The sequence below is a fragment of the Protopterus annectens genome, chromosome 7.part1 (assembly GCF_019279795.1).
Source record: "Protopterus annectens isolate FY-2018-M chromosome 7.part1, PAN1.0, whole genome shotgun sequence".
NCBI lineage: Eukaryota > Metazoa > Chordata > Ceratodontiformes > Protopteridae > Protopterus > Protopterus annectens.
Window position 1 is genome coordinate 164,965,572 of NC_056740.1, and position 23,935 is coordinate 164,989,506.

At 42.6% G+C, this 23,935-nt stretch overlaps 1 protein-coding gene across 4 annotated transcripts in view; it reads left to right on the top strand.

Moving 5' to 3' along the window:
* The window catches only part of NR2C2 (nuclear receptor subfamily 2 group C member 2), a 1,701,781-nt gene that overhangs the window by 18,844 nt on the left and 1,659,002 nt on the right, over nucleotides 1-23,935 (top strand). The window lies entirely within an intron of this gene.

Sequence of the window (23,935 nt, forward strand, 5' to 3'; positions counted from 1 at the left end):
TGTGACCTCTCTTTCTACCACCTCTTTCTTAGGCATATGCTGTTATGCATATTCCTGGTTCAGGATGTAGGTCACCCTTCTTTCTTCCTGTTGTTAGAGGTGGACTCTGTTTAGAGTTATTCTGTTACTATTATAAGCTGGGGTTAGCTTACAAACGAGATCTGAGGTAACTCTCGCCTAGCATTGTGGGATATAAGGGGAGCCTCGAGCCGGTGGAACCAACTCTCGAGCTTTTACAGTGGCCGAGTCGGAGCCGAGGTCGGCTCCGAACCCATCCAGCAAGAAGAAGGCGAGAAGAAAACTAACATGGAACGTTATGGTAAGAACATAACTTCTATTTTTAAGCTCTCAAGATTCTCTCTTCATTCAGCTGGTACAATAGTATGACAGTTTTCCCCCTCTCCTGCATATACTGCGGGTGCATACACAAATGAACACTCTGTTTCATTGGCTTCTGATCCTGCTAAGCTAAGCAAAATAAATGCTCTTGTACATGCATCTTTGTCAGAAAAAGCTGCTTGTATGAAAATGTCATATCCCTGCTCAAATACTCTCAAATTCTCTGCAATATTATGATCAAACACAAGTGGACTGGGTCTGTGAAATGCCTCTGCCATATCAACACACAGTAGTGAAGGTGCTTGAAATTATGTACGAACATACACACACATGTATATCCCAGAAATTTATGCCAAAACTTGTAACTATGCCCAATAACACAACAAACTGTTTGAAACAACTGCACTTAGCTAAATGTCTCCGTAGCACAAGAACACTTTAAAATCACTGTACGTTGCAAAACCGCCCATTATCAGTGTAAGAAACACTTTGAAATGACTGTACTTTGCGAATGAACTGCACACGGCACAAGAAACTCAAGAGGAAGAAACACATCAAAATGACTGCACTTTGAGAAACTTTTCAAAATGGCTGTACCTTGTGAAATAACTCTATGCAGAAGAGGACAGAGATCTGGACTTTACTTGAATCCATCAAAATTCAACCCTCTACCCTGATCCTAGGTGACTTTAACTCCCCAGCCATAGAGTGGAAGACCTATTGTAGCCCAAACATGAATGCCCAGAGATTCCTCGACTTTGTCAATGCATTGGATCAGCTGGGCGACACCCCCACAAGAGGTGAAAATATTCTAGATCTGGTACTAACCAACATGGGTAACCACTGTAGCACCCCTACAGTGTCATCCTCCTTGGTAAGATCTGACCATAAAGTGATCACTTTTGAAGTCACCATCTCCCCCTGACCCCCTGTTGTCAGGGTCAAGCAAAAAAAACTTTTCAAAGCTGACTACAGTCTCCTGAGAGCAGGTATAAACCGCTTCACAGCCACTGTCCCTTCAGTTGGAACTAGCACTAATGTCCAAACCTATGCCAAAAGAACTGTATGAGCACCTGCATAGCAGTATGGACTCAGCAATACCTGACAGGACCAAATCATCTTCCTCAAGGAAGAGTAAACCTGTCTGGTGAACAGCAGCAATAAACAGACACTATAATAAAAGTTAAAAATTGCTGTCCAGGACCAAGGAGGAGCAGGTGCCAAGTTGGAAGCATTCTCTCATTTGTCTGAACAAGCAAATCAGGTCACTGGTGAAATCCTCTAAGGCTAACTTCAAGTCCAAATTGGCCACATCCACTAAGGACCGTCACAAGGCCTTCTTCACATATGTCTGCAATCTTAAAGGTAACACCCAAATCTGTTCTGAACTGGTGGTCAAGGTCACCACATACACAAAAACCATAGATATAACCAACCTGCTGACAGAGAGGTTCAGTGAAATCTTCACCCCCCCCCCTCCCTCAGCTCCTTCCAGCACCCTGTTCAACCAAAACCTGAGCACCAGCATTTTCCCAGCCAAATGGAGGACAGCCACTGTTATCCCTCTACACAAAGGTGGAGCATCCACTGACCCAGGCAATTATAGGCCTGTCAGCCTAACTAGCCTGATCTGCAGTTCCATGGAATGCATTATCATGGACCTTATTTGGACATTGGCAACCTCCAATTGCTTCACCCCACACAGTTTGGTTTTGCCAAAAGATGAGCGTGCTTGTTAAACTTTGTTGACTTCTTCAAAACAGTCACCAAAGCCATGGATGAGAGGAGGATGGTGCACACAACCTACCTTGACCTAGCCAAAGCCTTTGACACTATTTCCACTCTGGCATAATAGATAAACTCTCCCAGCTAGGCATCAACCCGTATGTTACCAGATGGGTCACTAACTGGTTCACTGATAGAACCCACTCAGTCAAAATAGGGGAAGCAACCTCTAGTAGTAGACCCATAACGATCGTTGTACCCCAAGGATCACTCTTGGGGCCTCTACTATTTGGGATATACTTTTCTGAGGTGCAAGTCAAAACCAGTGGTCTATGGCTGACCAAGTTTGCAGATGACTGCAAGCTAGGTGCTGTCTTAAATTCCCCTAGTGATGTGAACATCCTTCAAGAGGGCCTTACCCATACTAATGACTGGTGCCAGAAGCATGGCCTCAAACTGAATGCCACGAAATGCATCATTATCCCCTTTGGGGAAAATGGTGTCTCCACTAATTATCACAGTAATAACAATGTCTCACAGTAATAACAATGTCCTAAGCACACAATCAGTCATGAGGGACTTGTGCACCCAGGCTGATGGCAGCCAGACTTTTGACCACCATGTTGCCTCTGTTGTACGGAAAGCTTTTGAGTACAATGCCCCCATCGGCATGTACCTTGCCAAGCACATGCAGCAGCTGGAGAGACCACAGAGGTTTCTGTCCAGGAAAATCCAGGATCTCAAACACCTATCCTATACAGATAGGCTGAAAGCCCTGTCCCTGTACTCAGTTTCGTACATACTACTCAGAGGTGACCTGTGTCTGGCATACAGTGCCATTTCAGACCCAACTTTGATGGAGTTGCTTATCTGTAAGTCAAACTCCACTCACACAACCCACATGCAAGGCCTCATACTGATCTGCAACGTTAATAGAACTTGTTGGCGGGAGAGATTTGTGTCCCAAAGACTCTCCCATCTGTGGAATAAACTCCTCTCCATGTTAACCAGAGTACCTCAGTAACCCTCTTTAAGAAGAACCTGGATGACTGGATGGGAAACAGAAAATACACCTCCTGTGATCCCACCTGTATCCATGCTGGACAGGGAAAACAGATGCTGACTTTGTGGGAACATGGGCAAAATTCCAATAGTCTAGTATCATCCTATGAACCTATGATAGCCCATTATTCATAGGAGAAAGTAATCAGTGGGCAAGTGTGCCATTATCTGGTTAAAGAAGAAACTGAAAAGAGCACAACTTATAATATGATATAGGTTTTCGAGTTTACTGAAGGCAGCATTGACAATCAACTTATCCTACCCAGTGGGAATGGCTATTGGGCCCGTACTATAATAAGTGTCTCTAGATTGAAATGAGGAAAATTAGTATCTCTACCAATAGATGGAGTTAATTTCCTGTTTATGTGCACCCCTCACTTGGGATAGACAGACAACCCACTCCTTCTCCCACAAAACACAAATGCATGTGAGAGATGCAACTATATAGCCAAACTGGAGGCTGAGCTCTCTCAACTCAGGACTGGCAAGACCAGACAGGAGGAGAAGGAAACCACGCACACCACAAACCCAGTTTCACATAGAACTATCACAACTGCAAAACAAACACATAAACACACAAAGACATACTCGGAGGCACTGATCAAAAATCTACCAAAACTACAGAGGCCTCCAAAGCAGACACCCAAGCAACTGCCACCTCAAGACATAAGACATGCAACACATAGTTCTCAAAGTCAGTGTGCTAAACAGTCACAGCCCTTAAGGCCAAACACAATGCCAGACACGCTTGTTATAGGTGATTCCATAGTCAGACACACTGACGTCCCACTCACCAGACTGAACAAGGAAAAGATCACAGTAAGCTGCCTGTCGGGCGCTAGAATCCGCCACATAACACAAGCACTCAGGTCACTCCACAGCAAGTACAAGTATGACTCAGTCATTGTCCATGCCGGTGTGAACGACCTGAGACGTACCTCCCTGGACTACATGAAAAGAGACATAGAGGAGCTCTCAGATTATGTAGCCCAGGCTGGTATGACCCTGACCCTGAGCAGTATCCTACCCTCACCAAGAATGATGCCACAATACAGAGACAAAATGATCAGCTTTAATAATTGGCTTAATTACTGGTGTCATTCTAAGGGGATCCAATGTCTGTCTGCCTGGGATGACATGCTTGACAAGCCACGCTGCTTCGCAAGGGACGGCTTGCATCTGTCACCCTAGGGCTTCCGGATATTGGCAAAGGCTCTTGCTACCCCCATAGTGCCTTTTTTAGGCAAGGCTCAAATGATAAACCTACCGCCCTAGAAAACAAAAATGGAGAAAAACTAAGGGTAATACTGCTCAATGCCAGAAGTCTAAACCTCAAGATGCACGCCCTCGAAGCCCTCCTCAGTATGAAGAACATCGATGTCTGTGCTGTGACTGAAACCTGGTTCAAGGCTCCTGAGAGCACCCCAGCACTATCAGGTTATACCTCGTATCATGCGTTCCGGCCCCAAAATCCGGACTGAACCACAAAAGGAGGGGGAGTATCCATATTCATATTCATCCATATTCAAGGATACCCACACCTCCAGGTTAGTGGCAATGCACGAAGCATCGGAGACCATCCAGGTGCAATTAACCATAGGTAAAACTGCCCTACAGTTTGTAACATGCTACAGACCACCTTCTCAAACTCAGGAAACTCACACAGCCTTCCTGAAGACACTGGAGAGTATGAATGTCTCTCCAAACACCATCATATTGGGTGACTTCAACTACCCAAACATAGACTGGGAACATTACTCAAGCCCCAACACCCTAGCCCAAAGGTTCCTTGAGTTCATAAACTCAAATGCTATGGAACAACTAGTCACCATTCCCACAAGAGGAGAAAATATACTAGACCTGATCATCACAAACATGGAGACAAAATGCTCCACACCGGAAGTATATCCCTCATTGGTGAGATCAGACCATCAATTAATCTCACTGGAGATCCACATCCCGCCCCACCCCAGCAAAAGACCACAGTGAGGAACTTCTCAAAAGCAGACGTCACACTTCTTAAGACTGGAGTGGTAGCCTGCAAGGCCCCCGAGCCAGTGGAAACCACAACCCACGCTGCTGAAACCCTTACAAATGCCTTCTACGAGCACCTCCAGGAATGTATGGATCAAGCAATCCCTAATAAAATCAAGACCCTTTCCACCAAAGGCAGGCGCCCGGTCTGGTGGACCCCAGCCATAAACAAACTCTACAACAAGAGGAGAAAGCTACTACATGACAGAGCAAAATCCCTAAAAGGGAAGGCATCTCTGATCAATACTAGCAAAAAACTACGATCACTCATAAAATCATCCAAGGCCAACTTTGAGAGAAAAATCGCTAATGACACAAAAGACAGTCATAAAGCCTTCTTTAGCTATGTTAGAAACCTGGGTGGAAACTCCCAGATATGCTCAGAATTAGTCCAAAATGATAAAAAAATCACTGAACCCACAGACATTGCCAACATACTGGCAGACAGGTTCAGTGCAAGTTTCTCCCCTCCCTCTCCCCCAAAAGGAGAAATATCTATCCCACCAGAGTCTAGCCTCCCAAGCAGCTCAGATGCCCAGGTGAGAGCTGCTCTCTCTAAAGCAAAAACACAGTATCAATGGGACGGACGGTGTCCCTGGCTGTGTGCTACATGAACTCAATGAGGAACTAAACCCACACATAAGGCTGCTGTTTAATCTTAGCCTTACTACAGGATACGTACCCAAAGAATGGTGTACGGCAACTGTGGTCCCACTCCACAAAGGCGGTGCTTCTACGGACCCTGGAAATTACCGCCCATAAGCTTGACGAGCCTTGTCTGCAAAGCTATGGAGAGGATCATAATGGAACTCATAAATAAAGACATTGGGGACCTACAGACACTGGATCCTACCCAATTTGGCTTTGTCAAGGGCAGATCCTGCCTCTTGAACTTGGTTGACTTTTTCGAAACAGTCACTAAGGCCATTGATGAGGGTAAGGCAGTTCACACAGCCTACCTTGACCTAGCAAAAGCGTTCGACACAATACCCCACTCGGGCATCATAGAAAAGCTCACCAGCTTAGATGTAAACCCATATGTCACAAGATGTGTTGCAAACTGGCTCAAGGACAGAACACACATGGTTAGAGTTGCTGGTGCCATGTCAGACTCTAAGCCGGTCACGAGCGGTGTCCCACAGGGCTCAGTCCTGGGCCCCCTCTTGTTCGGCATTTATTTTTCTGAAGTGCAGGCAAACATAGGGGGATTGTGGCTGACAAAATTTGCAGATGACTGCAAACTGGGCACCATAATTGACACTCCATCAGACACAGACATCCTCCAGAAAGGTCTCATAGAAATGGATAACTGATGCCAGAGCCTTGGCCTTAAGCTAAATGCCAAAAAATGTATAGTCATACCCTTTGGGAAAAACAAGGTAACCCCTAATTACCACATAGGTGGTAATCCATTGATCAGGGACCTGGGGACCCAAGTTGACAGTAACCTCTCTTTTGACACTCACATTGCCAAAGTGGTTAGGAAGACCTTCTACATTGCCCACCTGATCATGAAGGGATTCACATCCAGATCAGGAGAGGTCATTGTACTCCTGTACTCTTCACTTATCAGACCAATGATTGAGTACAACGCCCCATTCGGAATGTACCTTACCAGACACCTGCAGCAGTTGGAAAGACCCCAAAAGTTCCTCACCAAAAGGATGAAGGGGCTCAAACATATGTCATACGATGCCCGACTGAAGAAACTCCAGCTCTATTCAGTCGCATACCGTCTGCTCAGAGGTGATCTGTGCCTGACATACAAGGCCATGTCCAACCCTGAATTAATGGACATGCTCCACCTCAAAAAATCCAAATCCACCAGAGCCACGAGAGCAAGAGACTTAAACCTCAACACGGATATAAATAGGACGTGCTGGAGGGACAGATTCATCACCCAGAGACTCCCTACACTGTGGAACAGAATCCCAGTCCATGTGAGGCAGAGCCCCTCACTGACTCTGTTCAATAGAAATCTTGACGAGTGGATGGGAGATCGTAGGTTTACCCCGGGAATCATCTCTGTATCACTGCTGGACAGAGGCACAGCAAACTAATGGGTATAGTATTCTCATCCTATGGGGTGGTGAAAGCCACACACACTCTGGCTAGGCTTATGGATGCCCTAGGGCAGATAGCCTAGTATGAACTTATGAACCTATGAACCTATGAAATGAGTTTGGGTAGCAGCTGATGAGCAGTTATGTCCGTTGGTAATCGGATCTTATTTGATGGAAGAAACATTTTTTTCACAATGAAAACAAAGAGACCAGATTTGAGTGAGTTGTTCTTGGTATTTGACATAGTTATTCTTAAGCCCTCAAAACATTTTACTTTCTGTTGGAAACAAATTTTAATGATGCATAGAGCATGACATTTACCCACTGAAATGGAGAGCGCAGTCACCTTGATATAGTGAGGCTCCATGTATAAGAGTGAGTTTCTTGCATATGAGCTTTAATGTTATTAGCAAACTTCACACTGCCCCACATGGTACAGTCTCCACAGAACTACATAAGATACCAACCTCACATGGTGCTGCCTTATATGGTGCTATCACCATGGAACTGCATATGGTACCAAGCAACAGCTTTGAATGCTGTAGTACACCTCATGCTGTCATGCAAGTGATGGCCAAAAGTGAAATGCACCAGTGATCAGCCCATAGGTGTTTACCGTTCACATCCCCACCTGGTTTCAAAGCCAGAAATAATCAGGTGCAAAGATCCCAAATAACATTTTTTTTAAAACATTTATACATCGCCTTGAAGAAGGGCGGCTCTAACTTTCAGTAGCTTAAAAGCTGTTGTGTACTTTACTCTGCCACTACTTTAATTTGTAATACATTAAGATAGTGAAAAACTTCCCATATATTATGTGTTCCTGGTAGAATACTTTACAGGATCAGCAAACTACATACTTGGAAGTTTGCATCTCAACAGGAAGCTAATTTTCGTGTGTTGTGGGATCTTCCTCCTCATTATCATTTTGCCTGTGTATTTTCTTTTGATCCATGTTTGTTTTAAGAAATAGCAGTTGGTGTTAAATTTGTCCCTGGTTACAAAAAAAAACAGTATAGTCAGAGCAACATAATCCAGAGTTTAACCCTAAGAATGGCTTGTTGGTAAACCTATTCTGGCCAGGTTATTTAGGAAATCTGCATTTAAAATTATTTCAGATCCCTCTCCCGCACAGTTATTACCTTTAAGAATGAACATATGTTTCCAGTTACGTACGTTATAAATCACGCATATTCTTTTTTTATAAATATCATCAGTCCAACATTACATAAATTGCTCTGTTTCTACCTTCCCTTTAAACCTCACTCCTCCTCCAGAATATTGTTCTGTTTGTATTGTTTCCACAATTTCAATTTATTTCTATGTAATTTGTTCCTTCCTTTTTCCAAAAATCCCACTTCCAGTTCTTTTGTACTTCAAATACAGTTGGTTTACACTTTGCTTCCCATTTTCTAGTAATTGCTTTTTTGACGGACACTAGAATAAAACTTAAGAAGGTACTCTGTAGAGAATTGTTAAAACCTGCCAACTCATTGCAGTTCCAAAACATATGTTCCCAATTATCTATTTCTTCCCCATCACTCCTCCAAATAGATTGAAGAAAAAATGTTTGGAGTCTGCTTGGGGTATAGAATACTTATGCAGACACTTCCAGGCACGTATCTATATATACATACACACACACACACACACACACACACACCCTCCGATTGTTTCCTTGTAAATTGCTTATCCGATTTCTTTTCCAGATCTTTTCTGACCTTCTCTGATATGACTCTTGTAGTTATCATGCAGTATTTTATATGCCCTACTAATTATCCCAGCTTCTGTTCTAGTTTCAACTAAAAACACTTCCAGAGCGGGTCTTTCAGTTAATATTCTCCTAACACTTTCTTTTTGCCTATACTGTGATATCAGTCCCTGGTAGGGAAGGCAGTCTTTAGCCTCCAGTCCAAATATCTTCTTGACCTTATCCCATTCCGTCACTTTTCTTTCTTTCTAGTTATTTGCTCCTAATACCTTGATTCCTTTGCCAACTGCGGTGGTGGTGCTGCGGTAGCGTTGTCGCCTCACAGTTAGACGTTGCCCATTCGATTCTCAGTTGGAGCGTCTTCTGTGTGGCGACATGCGTGAATGGGCATTCCTTCGTTGACGGTTGTGCTTTAGGCCCGGCAAGCCAGCACGTAAAACTCTACTGCCAATCATTAGCAGACCGAAGTTCCGCTGTGGCGACCCTTAACTGGGAAAAGCCGAAAGACACAAACAAACCTTGATTCCTTTGCCAGTTTTCTCCAGTAAATTCCAACCCCCTTTTGTCTATTCTCTGTATCTCTCCTTGCAGTCATCCCTATTGTGGAAAACCTTCCTTCACCTTTCTCGTTTTGACTTAGTTTTTAGAATATTTCTTGCTCCTTTATGAATATATTATTCTTTATGGTTGCTGCTGTTATTTTCCTTAAGGATCTGCATTCAAAATCCTACTCTCTCTTTAGTTCTTGAATCCCTCCTATCCACAGCTTTGTCATCATCCCTTTCCGCTTTGAATTATAACGTTCCGCTTTTGTTATTTATGTCAGCCTTAATTTTGTAGTTTTGAAATATCCCTTCAAATCCGGTAATCCCAGTCTGCATTGTTCTATTGTATGTATCAGCTTATCCTACTTAACTCTTGTCTTCTTCCCCTCCCCAGGTAAATCCGTTCAGCTCTTTTTATTATTGCAGACCGCTTCTCCTCTAGTTGATAAAAATATGCCTGACCTGTAAGTAGGATTAAAGGGACTAAAACCATTTTCACTGCTTATATCTTACTATCCATATCCATAAACAAGAGCTTCCAGTTTGTCAATTTTTGTGTTATCTGTTGTTTAGTCTATCCCCACATATCCTTAACTGCCTTAGCAGAAGCTTTTTTAATCCATTCTTCTAAATACTTCATGTTATCATGCCTCCATAGTTATAGAATTGCTGAACCACTTCATGTGTGGGTACTTAATGTATTGCTATAGCCTTTACTTTATATTCATTAACTTTATACCCGGAAAAGATGTGAAAAGTAGGTCAAAATGTTCTACAACACTGAGATGTCCATTTTTGGATTCATCAGGTACAAAATACCATGTACAAATAAAGTAATCTTTTCTTGATTTACTGTATCAATTATATCCGTGGATTTCAGAGTTCTTTATTTTCTTTGCCAGTGGTTCTTAGTATAAAGCAAATAAAGGGGAAAGAGAATACCCCTGCCTGGTTCCTCTGTTCAGACACAACATATCAGAGAGGAACCCTCACACTTTAGTTTTTGGTCCGTCCTACATCCTTCTAATCAACCTTAATATTATACCATGGAATGCAAATGCTTCCATTGCCCTACTTGTAAAATCGCAGCTTACTCTGTCGAATGCTTTCTCTGCATGAAGACCCAACAGTGGTATTTTCTTGCATTTTGCTTCCCTCTGGATCATCATTGCTCTATTAATGTTGTCAGATGTTTACTTCCCTTCCACAAAACCACATTGATCCAGCTCTGTAAACTTTTGCAAAACTTTTGCCATTCTTTGAGCTAGTATATATGTAAACACTAGTTTTAAAATTCAACTGGGTCTATATGAAGCTGGGGCTGATGGTCATTTACTGTTTTTAGGTATTACAGCCACCTCAGCTTTCTTCCAGCATGATAGCGCATGCCTTCCCTTTAAAATTCTATTAAACAAAACCTTCCAGATCTGTATCATTTTCTCTCCTCTTAACTTCCACAGGAATATCATTTGTTCCTGCAAACTTTCCTGCAGACTGACTGTGTAAGTCACTATGTTTATCTCATTTCCTACTATCTTAACTGCTGATTGTTGAGCCTCCTCTACCTTTAATATTGACGTACATAAGTCTTACATAAATATTTCCATTTCTGCTCCTTCTTGATTCCACATTTCTCTGCTTTATACAAATTTTGATAACATTTCCAAAATATCTGTAATACCTTTATAGGATCTCTGATTATTTTTATTGTTATAGGATCCTTAAGTTTGGTGACTATACTTTCTACTTTCTGTTGCCTAAGTCATTGTACTAAAAGCTTTTGCGCTCTGAAGTTATTATCAAAAAACAGTTACTTAGCAGCAATATATTCCTGCCCCCTCTTGCCTGTTGTCTGTATCCCTAGTTGCAGTCATCCCTGTCAGCAGAATCTCTTTTCTCCATCCCTGTGTTGGCTTAGTTCTTAAAATACTTTTTGCTACTTTATGAATATAATATTCTGTATGATTAATGTTGTTCTCTTTAAAGGTCTGCATAAAAAATCTCAGTCTTTCCTTGTTTCTTGAGCTTCCCCCCTGTTTCATTATCACCCCTTTCCACTTTGAATTATAGATTTCTACTTGTGCTATGTATAGGAGCCTTAACTGTGTAACTCTGAAATACCCTTTCAAATCGGGCAATTCCAGTCTGCCTTGTTCTATTTGAAGAATCAGCTTATCCCACTTGACTCTTGCTGTCTTCCCCTCCGAGGTAAAATCCTTCATCTCTTTCTTAATTGCTATTCACAACTTCTGCTTTGGTTGATAAAAATATGCTTGACCTGTGTACAAGACTAACAGGGCAAAAAAACATTTAACTGCTTGTATCTTTCTTATCAAATATAACTGAGCTTCCAATTTCTCAGTTTTTGTCTTATATTTTGTTTAGTCTGTTCCCCAGTACCCTTAGCTGCCATACCAGAATCATTTTTAATCCATCGTTTTAAATACTCCATTTTATCATGTTCCCATAAATATGGATATTTCTGAACCGATTTGTTTGTGAGTACATAATTTACCATTATTGTCTTTGGTTTAGCTTCATTAATTTTGTATCCCAAAAATATCTGAAACTGTCTCAAAATGTTCCGCAACACTGTAATGTACTTTTTTGGTTTTATCAGATATAAAGTAATCAGATATAAAGTAATATCATCTGCAAATAGAGACAACTTTTTTGACTACCATATTAACAGCCACACCAGCAGAATTCATTTAACTCAAAGGAAAGGTTATCCATGCTAAGACACGCAGTGCAGCTTGTGTTTCGACTAAGTGCTGTTTGGCTTTCTCTTATCTTAGGTTCATAGGTAGGTACTAGGCCATCTGCCCTAGGGCATTTATAAGCCTAGCCAGAATGTGTTGGATTTTGCCTCCCTTTTAGATTTGATTAGACTCCTGAGCCTCTGTCCAGCAGGGCCATAGAAGTGATCCCAGGAGTAAATTTAGATTTCCCATCCACTCGTCAAGATTTCTCTTGAAGAGGGTCAGTGAGGGGGTTCTGCCTAACATGGATTGGGATTTTATTCCAGAGCGAGGGAAGACTCTGGGATATCAATCTATCCCTCCAGCTTGTCCTATTTATTGTTGTGCTGAGGTTTAAATCCCTGGAACGTGTAGCTCTAAGGGATTTGGTTTTCTTGAGGTGGAGCATGTCCATTAATTCCGGGTTAGACATGGCCTTGTACGGCAGGCAGAGATCACCTCTGAGTAGGCGGTGAGCAACTGAGTAGAGCTGGAGTTTCTTTACTCGAGCTGCATAGGAAATCTGTTTGAGGCCCACGATCCTCTTGGTGAGGTACTACTTATAGGTTCATAGGTTCATACTAGGCTATCTGCCCTAGGGCATTTATAAGCCTAGAAAGAGTGTGTTTGGCTTTCGCCACCCATTTTAAATTAATTTTGCTATGCATTTTTTTGAGGTTAGTATACTGTGCCTCTGTCTAACAGTGACACAAAAGTGATACCCAGGGTAAACCTAAGATCTCCCATCCACTCATCAAGATTCCTCTTGAAGAGAGTCAATGAGGGACTCTGCCTAACCTGGACTGGGATTTTATTCCAGAGTGAAGGGAGCCTCTGGGTTATGAATCTGTCCCTCCAGCATGTCCTATTTATTTCAGTGCTGAGGTTCAAGTCTCTCGAGCGCGTAGCTCGATGGGATTTGGATTTTCTGAGGTGCAGCATGACCATTAATTCCGGGTTGGACATGGCTTTATACATCAGGCACAGATCGCCTCTGAGCAGGCAGTATGCCACTGAGTAGAGCTGGAGTTTCTTTAACCGGGCAGCATATGGCATCTGTTTGAGCCCTTTGATCCTCTTGGTGAGGTACTTTTGGGGTCTTTCCAGTTGCTGCAGGTGTCTGGTAAGGTACATCCCAAAAGAGGCATTGTACTCAATTATGGGCCTGATGAGGGATGAGTAAAGAGGCATGATGACCTCCCCTGATCTAGATGTGAATCCCTTCATGATTAGGTGGGCTATATAAAATGTTTTTCTAACCACTTTGGCCACGTGGTTCTCAAATTGGGTCCCCGGGTCCCTAATTACTTCTTCTGTACTTAATGGATTACCACCTATGTGGTAATTTGTGGGCACTTTGTTTTTGCCAAAGGGGATGACTATACACTTTTTGGTGTTTAGCTTGAGGCCATGGCTCTGACACCAGTTGTCTGTTTCTATGAGGCCCTTTTGGAGGATGCTTGTGTCGGCTGGATAGTTGATTATGGCGCCCAGTTTGCAGTCATCTGCGAACTTGGTCAGCCACAGTCCTTCCGTGTTGGCCTGTACCTCCGAGAAATATATACCGAACAAGAGAGGTCCCAGGACTGAGCCTTGTGGGACGCCACTTGTAACTGGTTTGGAGTCTGACATGGCTCCAGCAATTCTAACCATGTGGGTTCTGTCCTTGAGCCAGTTTGCAACCCCTCTAGTGACATAGGGGTTTATATTTAAGCTGGTGAGCTTATCTATAATGCCCGAATGGGGTATTGTATCAAAGGCTTTTGCGAGGTCCAGGTAGGCTGTGTGGACCACCTTCCCCTAGTCAATGGCCTTGGTGACTGTTTCAAAGAAATCAACCAGGTTTAAGAGGCAGGATCTGCCCTTAACAAAGCCTAACTGGGTAGGATACAGTGTCTGTAGGTCCCCAATATCTTTATTTATGAGGTCCATGATGATCCTTTCCATAGCTTTGCAGACCAAGCTAGTCAGGCTTATGGGGCGATAGTTTCCAGGATCCGTTGAGGCACCACCTTTGTGGAGAGGGACCACTGTTGCTGTACGCCATTCTTTGGGTACATATCCTGTAGTAAGGCTGAGATTGAAAAGTAGTTTTATGTCTGGGTTTAGCTCTTCTTGGAGTTAATGTAGGACGCAGCCCGGGACACCGTCTGGTCCTATTGATGCTGTTTTTTTGCTTTGGAGAGGGCAGCTCTTGCCTCAGCATCTGAGATGTCAGGGGGGCAGCACTCTGCTGGGATAGATATTTGCCCTTTCGTTCAGGGGGGGAGTTTGCACTGAACCTCTCAGCTAGGATGTTGGCAATGTCTGTGGGTTCAGTGTATTTTTTGTCATTTTGGACTAATTCTGAGCATATCTTAGAATTCCCACCCAGGTTCCTAACATAACTAAAGAAAGCCTTGTGATTATCCTTAGTGTCCTGTGCAATTTTTCTCTCGAAGCTGGCCTTAGACGATTTTATGAGTGGCCGTAGTTTTTTGCTAATACTGAAAAGAGATGCCTTCCCTTTTTGGGATTTTGCTCTATCATGTAGTAGCTTCCTCTTTCTATTGTATAGTTTGTTTATGGCTGGGGTCCACCAGACAGGACGTCTGCCTTTGGAGGATTGGGTCTTGGTTTTATTTGGGATTGCATGATCCATGCATTCCTGAAGGTGTTCATAGAATGTGTTTATAAAGTATTCCGCAGTCTTGGCCGTATTTTCCACAGGCCCGGGGGCTTTGAAGGATTCCACCTCGGTTTTGAGGAGTGTGAAATTTGCTTTAGAGAAGTTTTTCACTGTGGTTTTCAGGGCAGGGGGTGGAGTCGGGATGTGAATATCCAGTGAGATTAGTTTATGGTCTGATCTTGCCAGTGAGGGATACACTACTGGTCTGGAGCATAGAGTCCCCATGTTGGTGATGATCAGGTCCAGTATGTTTTCCCCTCTTGTGGGAGTGGTAACAAGTTGTTCCATAGCATTTGAGTTTATAAATTCTAGGAACCTTTGGGCTAGGGTGTTGGAGCTAGAGTAATGCTCCCAGTCTATGTTTGGGTAGTTGAAGTCGCCCAATATAATGGTGTTTGGAGAGACCTTCATATTTTCCAGTGTTCTCAGGAAGGCCGAGTGGGGTTCCTGGGTTTGGGAGGGTGGTCTGTAGCAGACTATAAACTGGTAGGCAGTTTTACCCACTGTTAGTTGCACATGGATAGTCTCTGATGCTTCGTGCTGTGCCACCAACCTGGAGGTGTGGGTATCTTTGACGAATATTGATACTCCCCCTCCTTTTGTGGTTCAGTCCAAGTTTTGGGGCCGAAATGCATGGTATGAGGTATAACCTGGTAGTGCTGGGGTGCTCTTGGGAGCCTTGAACCAGGTTTCTGTTACTGCACAGATATCGATGTTCTCCATGCTAAGGAGAGTTTTGAGTGCGTGCATCTTGAGGTTTAGACTTCTGGCGTTGAGTAGCATTACTCTTAGTTTCTTATCCCTTCTGATACCTATGGAGGTGGGTTTGTCTTTTGAGCCTTGCCTAAAAAAGGCACTATGGGGATAGCAAGAGCCTTTGCCAATATCCGAAAGCCCAAGGGTGACAGGTGCAAGCCGTCCCTAGCGAAGCATCGTGGCTTGTCGAGCATGTCATCCCAGGCCGACAGGCATTAGATCCCCTTTGAATGACGCCAATACTTAAGCCAATTGTTGAAATTGATCATATTGTCTTCATATTGTGGCATCATTCTTGGTGAGGGTAAGATGCTACTCAAGGTCAGGGTCATACTGGCCTGGGCTACATGCTCAGAGAGCTCCTCTATGTCTCTTTTCATGTAGTCCAGGGAGGTACGTCTCAGGTCATTCACACCAGCATGGACAATGACCGAGTCATATTTGTATTTGCCTTGGAGTGACCTGAGTGCTTGTGTTATGTGGTGGATCCTAGCGCCCGACAGGCAGCTCACCATGACCTTCTCCTTGTTCAGCCTGGTGAGCGGGACGTCAGTGTGCCTGACGATAGAGTCACCTATTACAAGTGTATCCGGTGTGTTGTTTAGCCTTAAGGGCTGTGAATGTTCGGCACACTGGCTTTGTGAGCTATGTGTTGCACGTGTTTTGTTTTGGGGTAGCGGTTGCTTGGGTGTCTGCTTTGGAGGTCTCTGCTGCTTAGGCAGATTTTTATTTAGAGCCTCCGAGTATGTTTTTGTGTGGTTATGTGTTTGGTTTGCTGTCGTGATGAGGGATGAGTAGAGGGGCACAATGACCTCTCTTGATCTAGATGTGAACCCTTTCGTGATTAGGTGGGCTATATAGAAGGTTTTTCTAACCACTTTGGCGATGTGATTATCAAAGGAGAGGTTGCTGTCTACTTGGGTCCCCAGATCCCTAATTACATCTTCCGTATTTAGTGGATTACCACCTATGTGGTAGTTCATGGGCACTTTGTTTTTCCCAAAGGGGATGACTATGCAATTTTTGACATTTAACTTGAGGCCATGGTTCTGACACCAGGTATTCGTCTCTGTAAGACCCTTCTGGAGCATGTCTGTGTCAGCCGGAGAGTTGATTATGGCTCCCAGTTTACAGTCCTCTGCGAACTTGGTCAGCCATAGGTTCATAGGTTCATAGGTTCATACTAGGCTATCTGCCCGAGGGCATTTACAAGCCTAGCCCATCGTTTTGTGGCTTACGCCACCCCTTTTAGTATGGTGAACTATACCCATTATTTGCTGTGCTCTGTGACACTGAACTAATCCTGGGGGTCCCTAATATCTGCTATCTCTCTGGTCAAGATTTCTTGAACAAGGCCAGCGAGGTGCGAGGTGCTCTGCCTCTCACATGTTTGGGGATTTTGTTCCACAGCATAGTCTTCTTTGATGAATCCATCCCTTCCTCCAGCATTTCCTATTTATAATGTGTTTTAAGTCTCCCGCCCTTGTGGCTCTGATGGATCTAGATTTTTTGAGGTGAAGTATATTCATCAATCAAATCTTTGCTTTCATGTATGTTGTGCAGCACGGCAAGTCACCTCTGAGAGCAAAAGTTTCACCTGAATAGAGCTGGAGCGGAGCAGCATAGGACAGATTTAGGACAGCATTTGAGATTTTTTATCCTTTTTTTTGGTGCTTTACTTGTGGCTGCAAGTCCTCCCGTGCTTGCCTGTACCTCAGAAAAGTATATACCGAACAAGAGGGGTCCCCAGGACTGAGCTCTGTGGGACGCCACTTGTAACCGGTTTGGCGTCGGACATGGCACCCGCAACTCTGACCATGTGAGTTCTATCCATGAGCCAGTTTGCAACCCATCTTGTGACATAAGGGTTAATGTTCAAGCTGGTGAGCTTATCTATAATTCCAGAGTGGTGTATTGTGTCGAAGGCCTTAGTGAGGTCCAGATAGGCTGTTTGGACTACCTTTCCCTCATCTATGGACTTAGTAACTGTTTCAAAGAAGTCTACTAGGTTTAAGAGGCAAGATCTGCCTTTAACAAAGCCGAATTGGGTATAGTCCAGTGTCTGGAGGTTCCCAATGTCTTTGTTTATGAGATCCATGATGATGCGCTCCATAGCCTTGCAGACCAGGCTAGTCAGGCTTATAGGGCGGTAGTTCCCAGGATCCATTGTGGTGCCACCTTTGTGGAGCGGGATAACTGTTGCTGTACGCCATTCTTTGGGTACATATCCTGTAGTAAGGCTGAGTTTGAACAGTGAATTTATGTGAGGGTTTAGTTCTTTTTGGAGCTCGTATAAGACGCAGCCTGGGACACCATCCGGTCCCATTGATGCTGTGTTTTTGGCTTTGAAGAGGGCTGTTTTCACCTGTGTGTCTGTGATGTCTGGGGGTCTACATTCTTCTGGGATGGACACGGGCCCTTTTGGGGGTGAGGGGGGGGGTAAAGTTTGCACTGAACCTGTCAGCCAGGATGTTGGCAATGTCACTGGGTTCAGTGTATTTTTTGCCATTTTGCACCAGCTCAGAGCAGGTCTTAGAGTTGCCACCTAGATTCTTGACATAGCTAAAGAAGGCTTTGTGATTATCTTTAGAGTCTTTGGCAATTTTTCTTTCGAAGCTGGCCTTAGATGATTTTATGAGGGATCGTAGTTTCTTGCTAATACTGATCAGGGATGTCTTCCCTTTTTGGGATTTTGCTGTATCATGTAGTAGTTTCCTCCTTTTGTTGTATAGCTTATTTTTGGCCGGGGTCCACCAGACTGGTCTCCTCTTTTTGGAGGAGTGAGTCTTGGTTTTACTTGGGATGGCTCGATCCATGCATTCCTGTAGGTGCTCATAGAATGCATTTGTAAAGGATACTGTGGTTTGGGCAGCATTTTCCATTAGCCCGGGGGCTTTGAAACATTCCACCTCTGTCTTGAGAAGTGTGAAGTTTGCTTCTGAGAAATTTTTCACAGTGGTTTCCTTGGCTGGGGGTGGGGTCGGGATGTGGATGTCCAGTGTGGTTAGTTTATGGTCTGATCTTACCAACGAGAGGTTTACCTCTGGTGTGGAACATTGAGCCCCCATGTTGGTGATGACCAGGTCCAATATGTTGTCACCTCTTGTGGGAGTGGTGAACAGTTGTTCCAGGGCGTTAGTTTATAAATTCCAGGAAATATTGAGCAAGGGAGTTGGGATTTGAGTAGTTTTCCCAGTCAATGTTTGGGTAGTTGAAATCACCCAATATTGTGGTGTTTGGTGAGACCTTCATATTCTCCAATGTTCTCAGGAATGCTGAGTGGGGGTCCTGAGACAAGGTGGGTGATCTGTATCAAGCTACAAACTGAAAAGCAGTTTTGCCTACTGTTAGTTGCACATGGATGGTCTCCGAGGCCTCGTGCAGTGCCACTAACCTGGAGGTGTGGGTATCCTTGTTGAAGATGGATACACCCCCGCCTTTTGTATTTTGGTCTGGGTTCTGGGGCCGAAAGGTATGGTAAGAGTTCTAGCCTGGTAGTGCTGGGGTGCTCTCTAGAGCCTTGAACCAGGTTTCTGTTACTGCACAGATATCGATTTTCTCCATACTGAGGAGTGCCTCGAGTGTGTGCATTTTGAGGTTTAGACTTCTGGCATTGTGTAGCATTACCCTCAGTTTTTTGTTTCTTGTGTTGTCTGTGGAGGTGGGTTTGTCTTTTGAGCCTTGCCTAAAAAGGCACAATGGGGGTGGCAAGAGCCTTAGCCAGTATTCAAAAGCCCAAGGGTGACAAGTGCAAGCCGTCTCTAGTGAAGCAACGTGACTTGTCGAGCATGTCATCCCAGGCTTTGAATGACACCAATAGTTTAGCCAGTTGTTAAAATTGATCATTTTGTCTTTATACTGTGGCATCATTCTTGGTGAGAGCAAGATGCTACTCAGGGTCAGGGTCATACTGGCCTGGGCTACATGATCAGAGAGCTCCTCTATGTTTCTTTTCATGTAGTCCAGGAAGGTATGTTTCAGGTCATTCACACCAACATATGCAATGACAGAGTCATATTTGTACTTGCTTTGGAGTGACCGGAGTGCTTGTGTTATGTGGCGGATCCTGTTCAGTCTGGTGAGCGGGATGTCAGTGTGCCTGACAATAGAGTCTCCTATTACTAGTGTATTTGGTGCGTTATTTAGCCTCAAGGGCTGCGATTGTGTGGCACACAGACTTTGTGAAGTATGTGATACATGAATATTGTTTTGGGGTAGTGATTGCTTGGATGTCTGCTTTGGAGGTCTCTGCTGCTTTGGCAGATTTTTATTGCCACCGAGTATGTCTTTGTGTGTTTATGTGTCCTGTTTGTTGGTGCAGATAAGATTGGTCTATGTGAGACTGGTTGTGTGGTGCGAGTGGTTCCCTTCTCCTCCTGACTGGCTGTTCCAGTCTTGGGTTGAGAGAGCTTGCCCTCCAATTTGGCTGTATAGTTGCATCTTTGTAGCTCTCAGCTGGGAAACACTTGAATGCTTTCAGAGAACAAATCTCCTAGCCATTTTTCTCTTTATCAGATTGTCTCCTAGAGACTTGAGAACCAGATACAAAATTGCTAAGCATACATTTATTTACTAGAAAAAAGCCTTATAATATTTCATTATTCTTTTTCATTTACTTGCTTTCTCTTAAAAGTTATGCTTTCTCTTAAAACTTACTTGGTGAAGGTAAGGGCCTTAATCCAGTCACTATGCACAAATGAGAAAAGCATACTAATTTTTCATTTGTCATAGTCTTTTAACCAGACCCCCCCCCCCTTTTTCTTTTTGTCTATTGCAGTGCCTATTTTTCTTAAACTCAAACAAGGCGAATGAGAAAAGGGAGAAAGAAAAAAAAAAAACAGGAGCACCTGTTTACATTAGTATCCCCATTGCACTTAAAGTAACTGAAAAAACTTTACTTTACAGTATGCAAAGAAAATCATGTTCTATTAAAATAATACCATTAAGAAAAATATGTTTTACTTGCAGTTACTTTTCTCCTTCCTCTTCTCCTAAGTATTTTTCTGAACTTTAATGACATAAAGTAGGGCATATGCTTTAGAGTGCCCTACAAGTTTAACAAAGTCCAAAAAGTTCAACATTTACAGATTTGCTTGTTCTGTCGTGTTTCACAAATATAATTATTGCTTTGTAATCCCACATTTGTCAGTTTCCAAGTTACTGGTTTTATTCCTGTTCATCTCCATCTCCCAAGTCCTGTCGACTCTTGTGTTTTTCCTTCTCCCATACATTTTCAATTGAAACAATGGAAAAGGTTTCACTGGAACAGTCTCTCTCTGTCCTTTATTAGCAGAAGCACAAGAAGAAGCAGAATCTCCTTCCGTTTCACAGCTCACATTTTGTTGGACAAACTTTTATATTTCCTCCTTAGTGTGTCCTTCATCAGAAATGATTTTGCCCCTCCAGGGAAATATTTTGAAGATAGCTGGGTATAGCATTTGAGTCTCCCACCTGTTTCCTTGACATTCCTTGAATAATGGAATTAATTTACTCCTCTTCTGCCTGGTGCACAATGAGTAGTCAGCTTGCTATCTTCCACTTTTAGTACTTTGTCCTTCTGCCACTGTTTTGTCAGAATCGACCCTTTCTGCTGGTAAGATTGCGTCTTTACTATTAAAGGTCTAGATTGCTTTCTCATAGCCAGGTTTGGAGCACACAAACAATGTGCCCTTCAGTTAACAGTTCCTGTTGTGGAATACCAGTCCAGTTGCTTATTTGTGCTTTCATAAAGTTAATACAGTCTGTTCATTCCAGCTTCTCTGGTACAGCAGAAAATCTCAGGTTTTCCCTACATGCTCTGTCCTCTAATTCTATTTTTTTTTAAACATCCCTTCTTGTGCACGCTCATATTCAGCCAGCCTTTTTTTTTTATTTCAGCCTTTGATTTTTGCAATTTTATCAATTTTTTCCAGCCTTTTTGTTTGCGTTGATGTACTCCTTCAGTGTTTCATTTATTTTAATTGGGTCTGTGTGCAGTTGTCTTACACTTTCCTCTAGGTTACTGGAAGTCATATCTGAAGCTTGCACTGCTTTTTGCTGTACATTTGCAGTACTTTTCTCCAGTAGGTGTATTTTTCCTCACCTTTTGTAGCTGATTTTCCCTCAGGTCCTCTATTTCTTTTTTCCTGGCATCCAAGCAGTTCACTTACTAGCCAGTTACTAAAATTTTCCCAGAAGTATAGGTTAGTAGCTTTCTCTGCTGAATTTCTGTTTTCACACTGGGAGAGCTAGAATTAAGCTGTTATTCAACGTGTAGCCATCTTGGAAGTCCTCTATAATAGCAGTTTTTGGTGGAATATAAACATGGCAGTGTAATCCTCCTCACTTGCCAGTAGCCCCTTACTGCCCCAAATCTACCCTTATTATCTTGCTGCAATTAGTATAAATTCTCCCCTTTTCCTTTGTTACTGATATTCTGCTGAATATCCATCCTGAAATCCTTTCTTCATCAAATTCACATGCTCATTTCTTTCCAAATGTGTCTCCTGCAGCATTGCTGTTTGCACTCTGCATTTCTTAAGTGTAATTCTATATTCTTACATTTTGTCTATACCTGCTATGTGATTTACATTCCAAAATAATATGGGTAATATACAGTGTTTTTTTTTTTTAAGAAGTTGTTGTTCCCACTTATTACATATGACAGCTTTTTAGAATATGTATTTCCATCTTTTAAATACTTGCCTGGTTGAGCTTTTATACAGTTGTTTCTTGTCATTTTCATTTGAACCTATACAATATTTTTAATGCTTTTTGTTTTAATGAAAATCCTGAATCAAAAAACTAAATACACTTTTAGAACACCCCCTCATAACCTATTAAATTAGAACAAACACAGTTATCTATGTATATCTTCAACACAAATTAAGTTTAATCCTCCAGATAGGAAAAATTGCCTCGAACTGACAGCTATAGCCACAGGCATTACATAACCTAATATTAAAGTTACCCATGCTAAAGCGCATCATACAGGCTGTGCTCCAATTTACACTGATTGCTGTCTATTTCTTATCTTAAAGATGAAATTACATTCTGTTCCATTAAATGCATTGAAGTGTTAATGCTGCTAGGAAAGCTGCTATCCCTTATTCACATCCAGTAATTTCAAACTTTATTTTTCACTGAACTGCTTGTCCATGAACCTTTAAATTTTGCATTTCCCTCAGCAAACAGTGCTTGGAAGTAGACAGCTGATCTCCATGGAAAATATAGCAGTGAGAAAACAAAAAAACATCTAACAACTCTGCAGATGCATACAGGAGTGTTTATCAATTTCACTCAAAACAGAAGAGAGTGTACAGCTGCAGACTTCTTGATATCATTGCATATGCAAGAAACATAGCATTTCACATGGCATTCATCATGTTGTCTTGTTTTTTCAAGCCTACTTGCTTACAGAAACAATTAAGTCAAGGGCATTAATCCAGGCATTCATCTGTGCAAAAAATAAGAGAAAATTTCTTAACTCTACATATAATATAATCAGTGTACTTTTACATCCCACCCCAGCAGCCCAGAATTACAGCATATTATCTTAAATTTGCTTTTGTGTAGCCTTTTTTCTCTTTTCACATCGTAAAGCCTGTATTTCTAAAAAAGTACTTGTTTTCTGTAATATCATTATCCCATACAACAATCACTGAAAAGCCTTACCCTTGCTCCACATTCAAAATGCTGCTGACTACATACTACACAAAACTAATTTACTATGAAACATTAACTTTATATCATGTAATGTTTTATACGAATACCATTACAAACAAAATTTTTACTTTTTTTCCCCCTTGTAGTGTCCTAAACATTGATGACATAAAGTGGGGTATATGTTTTACAGTCCACCCACAAGTTTAACAGTCAACAAAAATCCCATCTTTCTTAGTAGCTTTTTCTTGCAAAGCCATACTTCACAAATGTTATTGATGCTTTATAATCTCACATGTATTCACTTATTTCAGATTTGCTAGTCTTTCTTTCTCCATCTACCAATACCAGACTCTGGTTCTCAAATCCAAGCTCCTCTCGACTGTTCTAGTCAACTTCTCTTGATTTTTGTTTTTGTATACGTCAGGTATTTTCCTTTGGAACACTGGGAAAGGTTTCACTTGCAAAGTCTCTCTGTAAACTTTATAGCCAGAAGAATGAGAAGCAGAGTCCTCTTTTTGATGGCCCACGCTTTGTTGGACACTTCTGCATTTCGTCCTTTGCTTGTTCTTCATCAAAAGATGTCTTTGATCCTCCAGGAAAAAATATTTTGAAGATAGCTGGATATGGCAGCTTGACTCACACCTGCC